The sequence below is a fragment of the Triticum urartu genome, chromosome 7 (assembly GCF_003073215.2).
Source record: "Triticum urartu cultivar G1812 chromosome 7, Tu2.1, whole genome shotgun sequence".
NCBI lineage: Eukaryota > Viridiplantae > Streptophyta > Magnoliopsida > Poales > Poaceae > Triticum > Triticum urartu.
In genome coordinates, this window is record NC_053028.1 from 45,589,004 (window position 1) to 45,607,340 (window position 18,337).

Sequence of the window (18,337 nt, forward strand, 5' to 3'; positions counted from 1 at the left end):
ATGAAGTCATGAACTACGACGAAGAACATGTTGATCCTGAAACAACAAACACCGGTGAGGTATATATATTTATATAAGCAGGAATCTGGTGATCATCGCATGTTTTAAATGAGTTGAAGATATATTAACGAATCGATCTTTCTTCTTTCAGCCATCCGGATCGAGCAAATCTTCAGGCAAAAGGACGAAACGAGGCCCGAACAAAAAGTTGAAGGAGGGCGTAAAGTACAATATCGAGGCATTCAAACCTAATGGCGAACCATTAGCGCCCAAGAAGATTGCGGACAAGTTCGTTCGTCAGTGCGGAGTTCTTGTGAAGGACCAACTCCCGATCTCCCTTCAAGAATGGAGAAAGCCAGCAAATCCACGTCCAGATGTTACTTTTGTCGACGAGAATCAAAAAAATCTGCTTTGGGATACTCTCATGGAACATTTCACCCTACCAGATAATTTCACAGAAGCAGATGTGCGGAAAGTCAAGGACGCTGCTTTTAGGAAAATGGCGGTTGCATTCAAGAACCACAAGAGAATGATGTGGGAGAAGTACGTCAAGGGAGGAAGGAAGACTCCAGTATTCGAGGGGATACTAGAGAATCAAAGTGCTCATTGGGACGATTTCGTGAAATTCAAGGATTCAGAATTAGCTAAGGAACGGTCGAGAATAAACAAGAAGAATGCCGAAAAAAGGATAAGTTCCATAAGCTGGGGCCAGGTGGCTACGCGGTGGCAATGCCTAAGTGGGATAAGTCTGAGAAAGAGATGGAGGATGCAGGTGTCACTCCGGTTACTAAGAGCTGGCCCCCCAGGTGCAGGACTTGGTTCTATGCGCATTGGGGGGAGTTGGACCCGAAGACAGGCAATGTTTCGACGAAGGCATGTCTGAACGGAGCCGACGATGCGCTACTTGTTGCAATAGAAGAGGCTCGATCGGGGGTGTTCCAGCCCAACAGAGAGAACGACGAGCTTATGCGTGCCTTGGGAAATCCTGAACACCCGGGAAGAACACGAGGTAAGGGCGCTCTTCCGTGGTATGAGGGGTTTTCGGACTGGAACACCGACTACAGAACCCGTGCGAGAAAGAAGATTGCGGAGGAGAAGAAGAGGAAGATGGAGGAGGAGCAGAGGAAGCGGGACTATGAATGCCTTCAAGGCCTAGAAGCAAGTCAAGCGGAATTGGCAGCTAAATTCCAGCGGCAGCAGGAGCAGATCGACTCACTTAGCCAGCAAAGGGGGTCTCAGCATCTGCAGCAGCTAGCGGATGATCCAGCATTGGATACCACCGCCCCATCCATGCCGAGAAGCAGCGTGGGTTCCACCCCGGGTGACGCAGTAGTGCTGGATAGATACCCCGTGGATGACATCACGGAGAACACTAACTGCGAGCTACACTTCAAAATGAAGAACATATCCATGAAGGTGGCGGACGCCGTTGCTTTTTCAAATTCCCCCGAGGCAACCTTCCATTGCAATCCGATTCCAGCGGGCTATGCTCGTGTCTTGGTTGATGAGGTGGTGGACCCATATTCGGAGCTACAGCTTGACATTCCTGGAGGTGACGACGAGCACCCATTGGGAGAGGCCATACATCGTGTTATCCTATGGAGAAAGGATTGCATCATCTTTCGAAGGCCACCGACACCGCGTCACCCGACTCCTCGTCGAAGTCCGCCACCGAGTCAGCAGACTCCCGCTCCTCCAAGTCCACCAATGCGTGAGGCCACTCCTCCTCCTCCAAGTCCGGCAAAGTGTCAGGCCACTCCTCCTCCAAGTCCGACACAGCGTCAGACGTCCACTCCTCCTCCAAGTCCGGCACAACCTCAGGCCACTGCAAGTCCGGCACAGCTTCAGGCCACTCCTCCTCGTCCAACTCAGCCCCGTCAGCCGTCTTCGCCACCTCAGCAATCACAGAAGAGACACCCCGCAGCTATGGTGCGTAGCGGTACGAGTCGAGGTCATAGTACAGGAAGTACAGGCGGAGGCAAGCGATATAAATATGGTCCAAACCTCACTACTCCTCTTCCTATGAGGGCTTACGACAGGACCGAGGAGCAAACCAATGCCATAGTGCAGGCAGAAGTCGACGCCCATTTTGGACCGAAACCGCCACCGCCGCCAAGGGAGAAAGTGCCTGTGGAAGTAGTTGACCACTTCATTCGTATGGCTCAACCACCAGCTCCTAAGCCTGTTGACTCAGACTATGAGCGCCACATCAGGAAGTTACATCGACGACGTCTACAGAAGGAGGCGAGCTCGAGCTCGAGCAAACAACAAGCAGCTGTCAAAAAATGCGGGAAAACCGTTGCCCAGCTGGGAAAACAGGCGGCGCAATCGATCCCCCCGCTTGTTGTGCCGCCAACAACACGTGACAGTACGCGCGCCCAATATTATTGTGGCCAAACAGTTTACGTTCCCGAGGTGGGCGATGTGGTAATAACCCAGGAGCATATAATGCAGGCTGAAGAACTCAAGATCACTGTTGGACAACTCCTCGAGATCGAGGACATGCCTGGGATTACAAAGGAGGAAATAAAACGGAAATATGTCTGGGGCCATCCTTTGGTCGAGCCAGAAGATGTCAACAAGCTCCCAACGAGAATGTATGAATTGCATCAATGGTACATGGACATTACCAAGAGATCCAATCGAGAGTCCCTCATGGTGAATGTCAAGAAGGATGATTACTACCATGAGAAAGCTGTGGCCGTTGAGTATCCTGAACTGTTTCAGTTATACAATCAAGACGCACTCGACAAATCTATCATCAGTTGCTATTGTCTGTAAGTGATTTCTTTCTGTAATTTAAGTCTCAAGCTAGATGTAGTGATCCTTTTGATCAATCATTACCTGTAATTATCCTCACTATATTCTTTTCTGTGGTATTATGCAGGATGAAGATGTATGAAATGAGAAAAGGTGGACGCTATGGCATTGGGTTCATTGACCCAAACACCGTTAATGAATACACATGGAAAATGAACAAGCATCAAGAAAAAGAGGTAGAGGACAGCATGCTAGAGTTCTTGAAGCGCCTCAAATACAATGAAGATATACTACTTCCTTACAACTTCCAGTGAGTCACACTTTCTTGTACTACAAATTCTCTGTTTTTGCCTACTAGCTAGCTACATGTTTTTGCTTACATATGCCCGCTTAATTAAGACATGCAAACGTGTGTGCATGCAGATTTCACTGGATCTTGTGTATCATTAAAGTTGACGCCGGAACAGTTGAAATACTGGACTCGCTACTCAAAGCAAATAGTGACTATAACATCTTGTTTGGGATAGTCAACAGGTAATTTCAATCATTATTAACTATATATCTCGGCCTATTTAGTTCGTCATTAATTTCATGATATGAACTATTTAATAACCCCTTTATTCATTTTCTTTGTCGGTGGGCAGGGCTTGGGCAAGGTTCATCAGCGTCACGGAAGGCGAATGGAAACCAAAGCTGAAATGGTTTCGATCCAAGGTAAGTAATTAAGTAGTACTAGCTAGCTAGCTAGCTGCCATCTCTTTAATTATCATGCTTGATTAATTATTATCTGATCAAATTAAATTCCATTCTCGTAATAAAGGCCCTGAAGCAGGCGCAGGGGACTGATCTGTGTGCATTCTGCGTTTGCGAGAACATTCGCATGATGGCGTCCGAAAGGAGCAGATCTCAAAGACAGGAATGGGTACGCTTGTCAGAACACTATTCACAATTTTTACACCATTATCGATATCTAGTCACACAACTAATACACATGCATATTGATCTCCTTCTTAATAGTTCAAAGTGGTGCGGGACAAGCTCCTACCAACGGAGCGCGTAGAAGCACTTCAAGAGGAAATAGCGGGATTTTTTCTCGACCAGGTCATAAATCCGAAGGGAGAATACTATTACCCGCTACCGCCCCCATGAACCACTTCCAATTGTCATCGTGCTCCGAAGGTACCAATTAGGCTAATGCCACTGGCTCCGAAGGCAACATGCATATGTAGGAGAAATTGTATATAGCTATACATGTGTGTATGTGTAAATTAATATGGTGGTTTGTAAGACATTGATGATATATATATGATTGGTTCTACTAGAAATTCTATTTATATATATATATATGCATAACGTGTACAATGTGTAGTACCGTAAAATACCAGCAAACGAAAAAGAATTAAAATGGAAAACACAAAATTAAATGAAAAAGAAATCATAAAACCAAAAACCCCACAACCATTTAGTACCGGTTGGTGTTACCAACCGGTACTAAAGGGCTCCCGGCCCCCGGAGCTGGCTCGTGCCACGTGGATCCCCTTTAGCACCGGTTCATGCTGAACCGGTACTAAAGGGGGGGGGGATTTAGTGCCGAAACTTTAGTGCCGGTTCCTAAACCGGCACTAAAGGGCCTTACGAACCGGTGCTATTGCCCGGTTCTGCACTAGTGGTTCGATCACTTATCGGTCACAAAAAAGAGACTCACTCGGACATTTCAAACCGGCCTTAAACGTCCGGGCTGTCCGGCACAAGGCGGCCCGGGCAAGTCCGGCGCGTCCACCTGACAAGTCCGGCCACCACCGCCCCCGCTCTTACCCAAAAAACCCCAATCCAAAAACCCTAGCTTAGTTCACTCCGCTCTCGCTCCATCTCTTCTTATCCTTTACTTTGATTTCTTCGATTCCAATCTACTCCGACGACCATGTTAAGCTCCGGTAGGCGCTCCAACTTGGACCTCAATGTCAATGAGGAGCTAACCCTCCGTATTTCCCTCAAGAGGTTCAAGGTGGGCACGGGGCAGTTTCGGATTTGCCGCCTTGCCTCTCCCCATCGGTGCAGTGAGGAAGATAGGGGCTTAATGCTTAACCTCCCAACTTAGTTATCATAGAGATAATTGTTAACAATAATAATTCATGATCACATATATTTGACTGGATATATATGTGCCTGGATCTTTTCCCATCACATGATGCTTGCCCCAAAAAGAATAATTGAGGTTGAAATAAGAAGTTGACTCAACATAAAAATTAAATAGGCAGACCCTTCGTAGAGGGAAGCAAAGATTTGCTTATGCGCCAGAACTCATTGCTTAAAACAGAGATAATTTCATTTGAGATGTGTACTTTTCCTGTTAACGGTATAACGAAAAAGTTTTCAATATCTTCCATGCTAAACACGTTAATGGTGGTTTTCATAATTAAAATGCTTTACTCCCCCACAATCATAAAACACACAAGTCATGGCTAGCCGAATCCACGGATGCCCACCAATCAATCAACTTTACAGGGAGAGTTTTGTTTTTATTAACTTAAGCAGAACTGGGCATCCCTTTTACCACCCTCTCTTAAATTTGAAAGTGAATAAACTCTTGTCAGTGAGTAAAACACACTTAGCATGGAATATATTAACTATCCCATCCGCTTCATGAACGATACATGTACACAAAATAGATGTTCATTTAAAGGTTTTAGAGATGACACATACATATTTACTTGGAACAGCAGGGTAATATCGTATATAGGTAGGTATGGTGAACACTCATGGAAGAAACTTGACTCAAGGATTTGGGGTGCACAGTAGTATGCTACTTCTTGAGCATGCGTTGGTTTTTCCTTGAAGAGGAAAGGGTGATGCAGCATAGTAGCGTAAGTATTGCCCCTAGTTTTTGAGAACCAAGATATCAATCCAGTAGGAGGTAACATACAAATCACCTAGTACCTGCACAAACAAACAAGAACGTCGCAACCAACGCGATAAAGGGCTTGTCAATCCCTTCACGGTCACTTACGAAAGTGATATATGATAGAGATAATAAGATAAATAATTTTGGTATTTTTATGATATAGATTGGAAAATAAAGATTGCAAAATAAACGGTAATAGAAATAGCAAATTGATATGAAAATAATATGATGGAAGATAGACCCGGGGCCATAGGTTTCACTAGTGGCTTCTCCCAAGATAGTAAATTCTACGGTGGGTGAAGAAATTACTGTCGAGCAATTGATAGAAAAGCGAATACTTATGAGAATATCTAGACATGATCATGTATATAGGCATCACGTCCGTGACAAGTAGACCGAAATGATTCTGCATCTACTACTATTACTCCACACATCGATCGCTATCCACCATGCATCTAGAGTATTAAGTTCATAAGAACAGAGTAACGCATTAGGCAAGATGACATGATGTAGAGGGATAAACTCAAGCAATATGATATAAACCCCATCTTTTTATTCGCGATGGCAACAATACAATACATGCCTTCCTGCCCCTGCTGTCACCGGGAAAGGACACCGCAAGATTGAACCCAAAGCTAAGCACTACTCCCATTGCAAGAACGATCAATCTAGTAGGCCAAACCAAACTGATAATTCAAACAGACTTGCAAAGATTTTTAAATCATGCATAAAATATTTCAGAGAAGAATAAAATATTGTTCATAGATAATCTTGATCATAAACCCACAATTCATCAGATCTCAACAAACACACCGCAAAAAGAATTACATCGAATAGATCTCCAAGAGAATCAAGGCGAACTTTGTATTGAGATCCAAAGGGAGAGAAGAAACCATCTAGCTAATAACTATGGAACCGAAGGTCTGTCGTAAACTGCTGACACATCATCGGAGAGGTTATGGTGTTGATGTAGAAGCCCTCCGTGATCGATTCCCCCTCCGGCAGAGCGCCGGAAAAGGCCCCAAGATGGGATCTCACAGGTACAGAAGGTTGCGGCGGTGGAAATAGGGTTTCGTGGTGCTCCTGGTGTAGGAGATATGGCCTAGAGGCAATAATACATGATATTATTTATCTCCAAATTCATAATTATGTTTATGTTTCATGCTATAACTGCTATGATTCTCGAGTCTGCAATAACACGAGGCTTAGAGGAAGACTCATATGCACGTGTGGAATAATAAACGGTAAGAAGTATTCTTAGTCTGGCCTCTAAGACTAGTTCAAGTGTTGCATGATGGTTCTGTTTTCCTGATCATGGGCATGTCTATGCCAACAACTTTGAGGGCACAATGTTAAGAGAACATTTGTGTTGAATCGACCCGGATTAATGTTATGCTATAAGATTCATTCGTCACAAGTTAATGTTACATAACACAGAGATGATTAACATTTGCATGATTCCTTAGACCATGAGAGTATCGAGTTTCTTCATGCTTGCTTCATGAACTTTGGGATTTGTTAAACGTCATCCGTAAATGGGTGGCTATTACGGCGGCTTACAGGTTCATGGAAAAGTATGTCAAGTAACTTGATAGCTCAAGATTGGGATTTGCTCCTCCAATGATAGAGAGATATGTCTGGGCCCTCTCGGTGTTACGGTATCCATTATCGTCTGGCCAGACACTTTGTGATTTGATCACGGGGATGCCGGAACACGAGAACGAGAAAAGAGAACAATACCGGTAACGATGTAACTGGCATAGTGGACAAGTTGTTGATCCATGGGGATGCCAACATGTCTGACCTCAGGTATTTGTAACATATCACGAAGCAACAGGAATAGCACATGACAATTGGAGGTTCGCTCGGATATTCATTCGTGTGGGTATAGGGGTCAATATGGGTGTCCACGGTTCCGATGTTGATCATTGATCGGAAAGTGTTCCGGTCATGTCTATGCTTCATCGAACCTATAGGGTCACACTCTTAAGGATCATTTATCTGTTGAATACTAGACAGGGAGTTTGAGAGAAAATCACCGAAAAAGTTTCGGACACCGAAATGTTTCGGACAACAGAAAAGTTCCGCAGAGAGAGGTCATCGGATGAGTTTCGGTGAAACCGAAAAGTTGTTTCGGGATATACTATTAAGTCAAATTGCTTTCGGCACATGCCTGATAATTCTTGGAGGGTGCCAGAGTCATTCTGGAAACTTTCTAGAATTTTCCAGGATAAAAGCTGGAATTGTTCCGGAGCTGTCGGTACCGGTTTGGTTGCTTTTCGCGGATAAAATTCACTAATCTGATATTGTCTCAGGATGAATCCAAAATCATTTTAGTGGGTACTGGAATTATTCTAAGACCCACAGAAATATTTTCGGATTTAATGGACGCGAAAAATTGTCTTTATGAATAGTGAAAACACATTCTTGTTTGCTTTTCGCAGATGAAATTCACTAAACCAAAATTGGTTCGGAACGCGATGAAAATTATTTTAGTGGGTACTGGAAATGTTCTGAGCCTGTCATGGTTTTAAGACTGACAGTAGAATGGGGGGTAGGTATGAGGAGGAAAGATCCCAGCTGTGGTGAAGTTGTACACACGAGATTTATGAGTTCAGGCCCTTCACGGTGGAAGTAAAAGCCCTACGTCTCGGTGCCCGGAGGCGGTCGACTGGATTATATGAGTGTGGTATTACAGGGGTGCCAACCCTTGTCCCTGAGGAGGGGGGTGGCTTATATAGAGTTCGCCGGACCCCTCCCGCCCTCAGTTACAAAGGGTTTAAGGTACATAAAGATGCGGCGTTACTAGTAACGCTAGTAATAAAGTGACATAAATGACCATTAAGTCTACAAAATAAACGTTCGACCGTTGCTATACAGAGTGGCTTTAGGTCTTCTGATTGCCGAGTGACAATTGCTACATTCAAGTGACTTTGAGTCTTCCGAGTGGAATGCTTCTGGTCGAGTGGATGATGGTATCCCTTGAATGTTTCTGGATTTAGGGTGATGTCCCAGTGGAGGGTGTCTAGGTCAGGCCTATGAACCTACCCTAGATACATAGCTTCATCATTAGCCCCCGAATGGTTTAGGGCTCGAGTGGAGAAGGAGTTGAAAATACCCCTGACTCAATTCTTGCGCTTCGGAAGCGTCTGACTGGGATCAAATGACCAATCACGATGACTTCAATTTCTTCTTCAGTTAACTTGATCCATTCTTAGTTTGTCGAGTGAACTTTTATTGAAAAGCTTCGAGTGTTGATATGGAAAAAATCTTCCGTCTGACAGGTTGCTCTGCTGCTTGCGGATCCTGCGGGATTTGAATTTCGGGAAGCGCGCGGGGAGGAGGAGGCTGCGGTAATCGGAGAAGATTAGGCAGGGGCGCCTAGATTCCCGCGCCACCTTTTTCGCCATGTACTACGCGCGCGACTGTTGCGGGATTTGACAGGATTGCTTGGACCCACAAGTCAGCCACTCGAGAAAAGACCTCATATAGGGTGACAAGGCTGGGGTTTTCTGCACAGTGCGCCCCATTCTCTCCCTTTCTCCTATGTTTCTCCACCGCATCCACCTCTGCTCTCGGCGCTGCCGGCCCGCTCGAGCTTCGTCCGCTGCAATGGGGAAGGAGAAGACGGCGGCCTTGGAGCGTGCGAAGAAGGCGAAGGGGAGTGAGGGAGTCCTGGATTAGGGGGTCTCCGGATAGCCGGACTATCTCCATTGGCCGGACTGTTAGGCTATGAAGATACAAGATTGAAGACTTCGTCTCGTGTCCGGATGGGACTCTACTTGGCGTGGAAGGCAAGCTAGGCAATACGTATATGGATATCTCCTCCTTTGTAACCGACCTTGTGTAACCCTAACCTTCTCTGGTGTCTATATAAACCGGAGGGTTTTAGTCCGTAGGACAACAATCACAACATACAATCATACCATAGGCTAGCTTCTAGGGTTTAGCCTCTCTGATCTCGTGGTAGATCTACTCTTGTAACACCCATACCATCAATATCAATCAAGCAGGACGTAGGGTTTTACCTCCATCAAGAGGGCCCGAACCTGGGTAAAACTTCGTGTCCCTTGCCTTCTGTTACCATCCGGCCTAGACGCACAGTTCGGGACCCCCTACCCGAGATCCGCCGGTTTTGACACCGACATTGGTGCTTTCATTGAGAGTTCCTCTGTGACGTCGCCGTTAGGCTTGATGGCTCTTACTATCATCGGTAGCGATGCGGTCCGGGGTGAGACTTTTCTCCCCGGACAGATCTTCGTATTTGGCGGCTTTGCACTGCGGGCTAATTCGCTTGGCCATCTGGAGCAGATTGAAAGCTACGCCCCTGGGCCATCAGGTCAGATTGGGAATTTTGAACTACACGACCGACATCCGCGGAGACTTAATCTTCGACGGATTCGAGCCACAGCCGGGCGCGCCGCATTGTCTCAATGGGCATGACCTAGCTCTACCACCAGACGGTACTTCAGAGGCCGCGCCCACACCAGCTCCGACCCTTAGCTCGGAGCCAACTGCGCCAATCAAGGACGGGTGGCTAGACACCGCCTTAGGGGCTGCAGTCTCGACGGCGATCGAGCCAAACACCAGCATAATCCCCTGCGTAACCCGTGACTCCAAGGTGCCGGACTCTCTTCCGGACCTCGAACCATCCGCGCTCTGCCAATCAAATCCGAGTGGGCGCGGATCATGGAATTCATTGCCGCGGATATCTTTCAGCACTCGCCCTTCGGCGACATTCTGAATTCACTAAGGTCTCTCTCTTTGTCAGGAGAGCACTGGCTGGATTATGGCCAACAGGACTGGGATGCGGACGACGAAGAAATTCGACACCCCACCCACCACCCACATTGTAGCCACTGTCGATGATTTAACCGACATGCTCGACTTCGACTCCAAAGACATCGACGATATGGACGACGATGTAGGAGACGAACATGAATCAGCACCTATAGGGCACTGGAAAGCCACCTCGTCGTATGGCATATACATGGTGGATACACCCAATCAAGGCAACGACGACGAGATAGCGGAGGATGACCCCTCCAAGAAGCAACCCAAGCGCCGACATCACCGGCGCTGCTCTAAGTCCCGCCAAAACAAAAGTGGTGATACCGGCGCAGGAGATAATAACACTCCAAGTAGCGCCAAAGACAACGAAAACCCCCTCCAGCAAGAGTTAGATCAGGAGGATGAAGGTGCCAGCTCTCCTGAGAGAGCGACTAGCGGAGAGGAGGAGGATGAGAATTACATGCCCCCCTCGGAAGACGACGAAAGCCTCGGGGACGATGAATTCGCCATACCAGAGGATCCCATCGAACAAGAGCGCTTCAAGCTCAGGCTTATGGCCACGGCAAATAGCCTGAAGAAAAAGCAGCAGCAGCTTCAAGCTGATCAAGATCTGCTAGCTGACAAATGGACTGAAGTCCTCGCAGCCGAGGAATATAAACTCGAGCATCCCTCCAAGAGTTACCCAAGGCGCAGGTTCCTCCCCCGACTGGAGGAAGAAGCGTATGATCCGGCTGACCGGCCCCCTCATGGCCGCGATAGAGAGGCATCCCTGCCAAAAGCTCAGCCTCCACCCCAACGCCATCCAAATAAAAAGGCATGGGGAGATACGCCAGACCTACGAGACATATTGGAGGACAAAGCAAAGCACTCAAGGTCGATCTATGGATCATGAGGGCGCACCACTCTACGAGACGGTAAACGTCACGCCGGATACAGTAAAAGCAAATCCGGCCGGGCCGAACACAACGGGCATGACCCATACGAGCTGCGTCGCGATATAGCTTAATACAGAGGCACCGCACACACCTTATGCTTCACAGACGAAGTAATGGAGCATCAATTCCCAGAAGGTTTCAAACCTATAAACATTGAATCATACGACGGCACAACAGATCCCGCGGTATGGATTGAGGACTTCCTCCTCCACATCCACATGGCCCACGGTGATGACATACATGCCATCAAGTACCTCCCACTAAAACTCAAAGGACCAGCACATCATTGGCTTAATAGCTTGCCAGCGGACTCCATTAGCTATTGGGAAGATATGGAAGCCGCATTCCTCGACAACTTTGAGGGCACTTATGTGCGACCACCAGACGCCGATGACTTGAGCCACATAATTCAGCAGCCAGAAGAGTCGGCCAGGCAATTCTGGACTCGGTTCCTTACAAAGAAAAACCAAATCATCGACTGTCCGGATGCGGAGGCCTTAGTGGCTTTCAACACAACATCCGAGATGAGTGGCTAGCCCGTCACCTTGGTCAGGAAAAGCCGAAATCTATGGGCAAGCCCTCACGACAGCTCATGACCCGCTTTTGTGTAGGAGAAGACAGCTGGTTGGCTCGCAGTAACAACATATCAAAGAACCATGGTACCTCAAATACCAAGGACGGCAACAGCAGGTCATGTCGCAATAAGCATAAGCGCCGCATTAACGACGAAAGTACTGAGGATACGACAGTCAATGCCGGATTCAAAGGCTCTAAACCCGGTCAGCAGAAAAAGCCATTCAAACAAACACTAGTAGAAAACGGAGCTTTAAAACCGGTTTGTAAGGGCCTTTAGTGCCGGTTATGAAACCGGCACTAAAGTGTGGGCACTAAAGGCCCCCCCTTTAGTACCGGTTCGGCACGAACCGACGCTAAAGTGCCACCACGTGGCGTGAGCTCACGCCCTGGTATGGGGGACCTTTAGTACCGGTTGGTGTTACCAACCAGTATTAAAGGTTTTTTTTTGAATTTTTTTTGAAAATTTTGGAAAAAAAATTGATTTTTTTTCGATTTTTAATTTTTCTGAATTATTTGATGATTTAGTCTCTAATCACCTCTCTTAACTGCTCAAGTGTGGATCACTCATTCCAAATCATCTAACTTCTCGACCGGTCACCCATCCCTCTCACTACTCCAGCCCGAGCATGCTTAACTTTCGGGTTCTATTCTCCTTCGTTTCCAAGTCTGCACTTGTTGTTTTCCTGACAATAGTAAGACAATCCTATTAACCCTCAGGAGTTTAGCTTGAGCATGAAGTCACACATTTCACTCGTTTGAGTTTGAAACTATTATTCTAAAAAACAGTAATTATTTAGTAACGCTAATATTTCTTGAATAAGTTTGACAGTTTGACCATAGTTTGACCAGATTTGACCAAAATTCAAAAAATTGAAATAATTATTTAGTAACACTAATATTCTTGAATAATTATGTAGTAACATTAATACTTCTTGAATAAGTAGTTTGACCAGATTTAACCAATTTTTTTTAAAAACTGAAATTTGACCATATCTTTTTTTCCTTTTGGAATTTGAGGATTCTAAAAAATTCCAAACAGGCCGTAGGCGGTCTCCATCGGATGCGGATTTTCGTGCTGAATTTTTTGATATATTATACGTTTTTTTCCGACATCGTATGCAAAAGTTATAGCCGTTTTACATTTTCCCTACACTTTTTGCAAAACATGTCCAAATTTAAGTTTTCAAATTTTCCTAACTAGTAGATGTAGTAATATAACTACCTCTTGAAGGATTTTATTTTTTGAAGTTTTTATCATTTTCTTTTGATTTTTTCAGAACTGAAATGGCGACACAACCGGGGGGGGGGGTAGAGTTTGAAAATTGCCCTATAGTGCCGGTTTGTGTCACAAACCGGTACTATAGGTCAGACCCCTTTAGTACCGGTTCGTGGCACAAACCGGTACTAAAGGTTAGCCCTTTAGTACCGGTTTGTGCCACGAACCGGTACTAAAGGTGATCGTGGGGCCCCGGCCTGACGCTAACCTGCCATCACCCCTTTAGTACCGGTTCGTGGCATGAACCGGTACTAGAGGTTCAACACAAACCGGCATTAAAGCATAGTCGTTCGAACCGGCACTAATGGTACCATTAGTGCCGACTCAAATTCAAACCGGCACTAATGTGCTTCATGTTTGACCCTTTTTCTACTAGTGAAAGTACGCCGGGTCCGTCCAGCTTGGACCGTATACTCGATTGCTCGTGTAAATACATGGCACCCTAGACAAGCCAGCCAATCACACCAACAGGGATTGTTGGGTGTTCAAGTAGGCCGGCAAGTCAATCACCGAAAACAAGGACAAGGGGCCGCATAGCGATGACGAGGAAGAACCCCGGCAGCCGCACACCAGAGGACAGAAGAGGTTTCCCCCGCAAGTGCGGACGGTGAACATGATATACGCAACCCACATCCCCAAGAGGGAGCGGAAGCGTGCGCTCAGGGACGTATATGCGCTGGAGCCAGTCGCCCCGAATTTCAACCCTTGGTCCTCCTGGATTAGGGGGTCTTCGGACAGCCGGACTATCTCCATTGGCCGGACTGTTAGGCTATGAAGATACAAGATTGAAGACTTCGTCTCGTGTCCGGATGGGACTCTACTTGGCGTGGAAGGCAAGCTAGGCAATACGTATATGGATATCTCCTCCTTTGTAACCGACCTTGTGTAACCCTAACCCTCTCCGGTGTCTATATAAACCGAAGGGTTTTAGTCCGTAGGACAATCACAACATACAATCATACCATAGGCTAGCTTCTAGGGTTTAGCCTCTCTGATCTCGTGGTAGATCTACTCTTGTACACCCATATCATCAATATCAATCAAGCAGGACGTAGGGTTTTACCTCCATCAAGAGGGCCTGAACCTGGGTAAAACTTCGTGTCCCTTGCCTCCTGTTACCATCCGGCCTAGACGCACAGTTCGGGACCCCCTACCCAAGATCCGCCGGTTTTCACACACCGACATTGTTGCTTTCATTGAGAGTTCTCTGTGTGGTCGCCGTTAGGTTGATGGCTCTACTATCATCGATAGCGATGCATGGTGAGACTTTTCTCCCCGGACAGATCTTCGTATTTGGCGGCTTTGCACTGCGGGCTAATTCGCTTGGCCATCTGGAGCAGATTGAAAGCTACGCCCCTGGCCATCAGGTCAGATTGGGAATTTTGAACTACACGGCTGACATCCACGGAGACTTGATCTTCGACGGATTCGAGCCACAGCCGGGCGCGCCGCATTGTCTCAATGGGCATGACCTAGCTCTATCACCGGACGGTACTTCAGAGGCCGCGCCCACACCAGCTCCGACCCTTAGCCCGGAGCCAACTGCGCCAATCAAGGACGGGTGGCTAGACACCGCCTTAGGGGCTGCAGTCTCGACGGCGATCGAGCCAAACACCAGCATAATCCCCCGTTAACCCGTGACTCCAAGGTGCCGGACTCTCTTCCGGACCCCGAACCATCCGCGCCCGCCAATCAAATCCGAGTGGGCGCCGATCATGGAATTCATTGCCGCGGATATCTTTCAACACCCGCCCTTCGGCGACATTCTGAATTCACTAAGGTCTCTCTCTTTGTCAGGAGAGCCCTGGCCGGATTATGGCCAACAGGACTGGGATGCGGACGATGAAGAAATTCGACACCCCACCCACCACCCACTTTGTAGCCACTGTCGATGATTTAACCGACATGCTTGACTTCGACTCCAAAGACATCGACGGTATGGACGACGATGTAGGAGACGAACATGAACTAGCACCTATAGGGCACTGGAAAGCCACCTCGTCGTATGGCATATACATGGTGGATACACCCAATCAAGGCAACGACGACGAGATAGCGGAGGATGACCCCTCCAAGAAGCAACCCAAGCGCCGACGTCAGCGGCGCCGCTCTAAGTCCCGCCAAAGCAAAAGTGGTGATACCGGCACAGGAGATAATACACTCCGGATAGCGCCGAAGACAACAAACCCCCCAGCAAGAGTTAGATCAGGAGGATGAAGGAGCCAGCTCTCCTGAGAGAGCGGCTGGCGGAGAGGAGGAGGATGACAATTACATGCCCCCCTCCGAAGACGAGGCAAGCCTCGGCGACGATGAATTCGCCGTACCAGAGGATCCCGTCGAACAAGAGCGCTTCAAGCGCAGGCTTATGGCCACGGCAAATAGCCTGAAGAAAAAGCAGCAGCAGCTTCAAGCTGATCAAGATCTGCTAGCTGACAAATGGACTGAAGTCCTCGCAGCCGAGGAATATAAACTCGAGCGTCCCTCCAAGAGTTACCCAAGGCGCAGGTTACTACCCCGACTGGAGGAAGAAGCGTATGATACGGGCTGACCGGCCACCTCGATGGCCGCGATAGAGAGGCATTCCTGCCAAAAGCTCAGCCTCCACCCCAACGCCATCCAAATAAAAAGGCATGGGGAGATACGCCAGACCTGCGAGACATATTGGAGGACAAAGCAAAGCACTCAAGATCGATCTACGGATCACGAGGGCGCACCACTCTACGAGACGGTAAACGTCACGCCGGATACAGTAAAAGCAAATCCGGCCGGGCCGAACACAGCGGGCAGGACCCATACGAGCTGCGTCGCGATATAGCCCAATACAGAGGCGCCGCACACCCCTTATGCTTCACAGACGAAGTAATGGAACATCAATTCCCAGAAGGTTTCAAACCTGTAAACATTGAATCATACGACGGCACAACAGATCCGCGGTATGGATTGAGGACTTCCTCCTCCACATCCACATGGCCCGCGGTGATGACTTAACATGCCATCAAGTACCTCCCACTAAAACTCAAAGGACCAGCACATCATTGGCTTAATAGCTTGCCAGCGGACTCCATTAGCTATTGGGAAGATCTGGAAGCCGCATTCCTCGACAACTTTCAGGGCACTTATGTGCGACCACCAGACGCCGATGACTTGAGCCACATAATTCAGCAGCCAGAAGAGTCGGCCAGGCAATTCTGGACTCGGTTCCTTACAAAAGAAAAATCAAATCATCGACTGTCCGGATGCGGAGGCCTTAGCGGCTTTCAAACACAACATCCGAGATGAGTGGCTAGCCCGGCACCTTGGTCAGGAAAAGCCGAAATCTATGGCAGCCCTCACGACGCTCATGACCTTTTGTGTGGGAGAAGACAGCTGGTTGGCTCGCAGTCAACATATCAAAGAACCATGGTACCTCAGATACCAAGGACGGCAACAGCAGGTCACGTCGCAACAAGCATAAGCGCCGCATTAACGGCGAAAGTATTGAGGATAAGACAGTCAATGCCGGATTCAAAGGATCTAAACCCGGTCAGCAGAAAAAGCCATTCAAACAAACACTAGTAGAAAACGGAGCTTTAAAACCGGTTTGTAAGGGCCTTTAGTGCCGGTTATGAAACCGGCACTAAAGTGTGGGCACTAAAGGCCCCCCCTTTAGTACCGGTTCGGCACGAACCGAGCGCTAAAGTGCCACCACGTGGCGTGAGCTCACGCCCTGGTATGGGGGACCTTTAGTACCGGTTGGTGTTACCAACCAGTATTAAAGGTTTTTTTTTGAATTTTTTTTGAAAATTTTGGAAAAAAAATTGATTTTTTTTCGATTTTTAATTTTTCTGAATTATTTGATGATTTAGTCTCTAATCACCTCTCTTAACTGCTCAAGTGTGGATCACTCATTCCAAATCATCTAACTTCTCGACCGGTCACCCATCCCTCTCACTACTCCAGCCCGAGCATGCTTAACTTTCGGGTTCTATTCTCCTTCGTTTCCAAGTCTGCACTTGTTGTTTTCCTGACAATAGTAAGATGTTAATCCTATTAACCCTCAGGAGTTTAGCTTGAGCATGAAGTCACACATTTCATCGTTTGAGTTTGAAACTATTATTCTAAAAAAACAGTAATTATTTAGTAACGCTAATATTTCTTGAATAAGTTTGACCAGATTTGACCATAGTTTGACCAGATTTGACCAAAATTCAAAAAATAAAAATAATTATTTAGTAAACACTAATTATTCTTAAATAATTATGTAGTAACAATACTTCTTGAATAAGTAGTTTGACCAGATTTAAACCAATTTTTTTTTAAAAATTGAAATTGACCAATATCTTTTTTCCTTTTGGAATTTGGATTCTAAAAAATTCCAACGAGCGTAAGGCAGTCTTCCATCGATGCGGATTTTCGTGCTTGAATTTTTTTATATTATTACGTTTTTTTCCGACATCGTATGCAAAAGTTATAGCCATTTTACATTTTCCTACACTTTTTGCAAAACATGTCCAAATTTAAGTTTTCAAATTTTCCTAACTAGTAGATGTAGTAATATAACTACCTCTCGAAGGATTTTATTTTTTGAAGTTTTTATCAATTTCTATTGATTTTTTCAGAACTGAAATGGGACACACGGGGGGGGGGTAGAGTTTGAAAATCGCACTATAGTGCTGGTTTTGTGTCACAAACCGGTACTAAAGGTGATCGTGGGGCCCCAGCCTGACGCCAACCTGCCATCACCCCTTTAGTACCGGTTCGTGGCACGAACCGGTACTAAAGGTCCAACACGAACCGGCATTAATGCATAGTCGTTCGAACCGGCACTAATGTTACCATTAGTGCCGGCTCAAATTCAAACCGGCACTAATGTGCTTCACGTTTGACCCTTTTTCTACTAGTGAAAGTACGCCGGGTCCGTCCAGCTTGGACCGTATACTCGATTGCTCGTGTCAAATACATGGCACCCCAGACAAGCCAGCCAATCACACCAACAGGGATTGTTGGGTGTTCAAGCAGGCCGGCAAGTTAATCACCGAAAACAAGGACAAGGGGCTGCATAGCGATGACGAGGAAGAACCCCGGCAGCCGCACACCAGAGGACAGGAGAGGTTTCCC